We start from the raw sequence: 2,624 nt of genomic DNA on the forward strand, positions 1-2,624 counted from the left end.
TATAAAAAATAAAAATAAATTAAATTTTTATAATTTATTTTAATTTATTATCTAACAAAATATAAAAACATTAATTTTTATATTTTTATTTTTTATATCTTATATCTTGTCTCGTGATATTCTAAAATCCAAATGCCGTTTTCACTTAATAACAATGATTAGGATAGGATTTAAATTTCTCAAAGCCCATGTGACATCCAGATATGGCTAGAACTCTTTATTGGCCTATTCTACACCCTCCTATTTCTCTATTTGCAAAAGTCTCTTAATCATGCCATTATCTGTTGCTTGATTGATTTTACTGATGATGGAGATGGAGATGGAGATGATAAGAAAGAAGGCTCAATGTTTTGGAAAGGCTAATCAAACTTTATATAATTGATTGTCATCATATTGCATTGCTGTCTAATCATTTGAGTAAATTATTTTAATCATAGTGGAAATGAAATCCAGATTCATTTGATCAATCTTACTATCTTTGCCTTTTCACTTATTTAGACTCCCTTGTATCCATTTTTAAAAAGGAAAAGTTTAGGGGTCAGCAATTTTGTTAAATTTTAATCAATAGTATGTAATTAGTAAAGAAAAGTGAGTCATTGGATGAAATTCCAAACTAATCTTACACTATTAAAACCATTATTAATAGCTATTTGATGACTACAAATCACAAAAGTTACTGACCCCTTAGCATTCTTCTTTTAAAATTATTATTTATTTTGAACAACACAAGAAAACTTAAGACACTAATCAAGGCATAACGGCAATCCTCTCTAAGAAGCTAAGGTTTAATTGGACACTACTCAAGCACAATTTATAAAAATCATAATCTAATTGATTAAAAACTATAGCATAAGTGAACCACTTGATCAGTTCACAAAAATCTATATGTTTAAATGTTTAAAGTTTGGCCTCATCTAGAGTAATATCATATATCTGATGAGCTGTTATTTTAGATAGAATGGAAATACTCAAAAACAAATGAGAAACCCAATATAGTATACTAACGCAAATTAAGATCATTATAAATAAAATTTTTAAATATTTTATTTTAATAAATATATTAAAAACTTAAATTATATATATAACCGCAAATTAATTTTAATATGGAACTAAGGTTGGTGCTGGACGGCGTTATGGAGAGGAGGAGAGCTTTACATTCGTATAGTGTCAGTTCACATGCAAATCGGACCAAGGGAGTTGTCCTGACCAAATCGGACCGTGCGAGAAGAAGAATGCACGCGGACCGTGGGACGGACCGTCCGAGCTGTGGAAGAGTGCTCCACGCGTCGCACGCCCGTAGCTCCCCAAGACGGTGGCCCCTTTAACCCCACAAGCTCCCTTCTTATCCTCACTTTCCCCTTACTTTCCCACCCACCGAATTGCATGCTATTTTCTTTCTCTCTGAAACCTGAAAGCTTGCTGCTTTTTATCCATGGGCTTCTCCCAAAAATTTGAAAATGTCCCATAAATTAAAACCAAGGAAGATTGATCGACTGGAACTTCACATTGTAAAATATCTCAACTATTATGATTATGTAAGTTTATTTGTTAATTTTTGTTTTATTTTTCATAGTTCTGATTTTTATTTTTGAAATTTAATTAAGTTTATTGTTGTTAGAACTTGAACTGAGAATGACTGAGTGTATAAATTATTTTGATTTTTGTTTAGAAATAAATGTTTAAAAAAATGTAAATGTAGGCTGATTTATATAATATTGGCTGATCTTTTTGTTATGGAAGAGTTGGATGTATTATAATATAATAGGTTATAAATAAAATAAAACAGGCTTCTTTAAAAATTTTTGGAGTGATATTAGAAGTTATAATTAAGTAGTTATAGTTAATTGTAGAAATTTAGAAATATATGTAGTTAGAAATATATATTTTTAATTTGCGTTATTTTTGTGGCTGATTTTTTGCTAAATATAATGGATGTTTAAGTATAATTAATTGTTGTTTACAATTTTGTTCCAATATAATAGATTAGTATTAAAAATTACTTGTTTATAAATTTTTGTAATAATATTATAAAGTAAAGTACTATAAAATAATACACAAAATTGGATAAAAATAATACACTTTCAAAAGTACTCTATCATCCATTCTTCACAAACAAATTTTACCCCTTCAGGTATTTGCAACGAAATCTGACCAAAATAATACACTTTTAAAAGTACTCTATCATCCATTCTTCACTCGCAGAAGACGAAGAATGTTAGATCTGGTCGGCGGATTAAGATTTGCATACCTTCGCAAGTGTATATATATACACACAAATCGGACCAAGGGACTTCTCTAAACCTAATTCAAATTTTATATATAATAGTGAAAACGGACCATTCGATTTCTTTTAGTGAAAATAAAAAAAAATTTACTCCTCCACAACTCGAACCCAGCGAGTTGCTCAGCCTATATCCAAAACTTCGTTAACAAAGAAAACGGACCATGCGATTACCTTAAAGTTATATAAAAAAATTTTGTTCACGTACAAGTCACAGGGTCCGATTTGCTTAATGTTATTTTCGTTCCTCCTCTACATGAAAAACGGACCCTCCGATTTGCTCAAAAAAATTTCAAAAAGTAAATCGTTGGGTCCGATTTCTTCTCACCATCTCTGAGCAAAA

The sequence above is a fragment of the Arachis ipaensis genome, chromosome B08, assembly GCF_000816755.2.
Source record: "Arachis ipaensis cultivar K30076 chromosome B08, Araip1.1, whole genome shotgun sequence".
In the NCBI taxonomy this organism is placed as follows: Eukaryota; Viridiplantae; Streptophyta; class Magnoliopsida; order Fabales; family Fabaceae; genus Arachis; species Arachis ipaensis.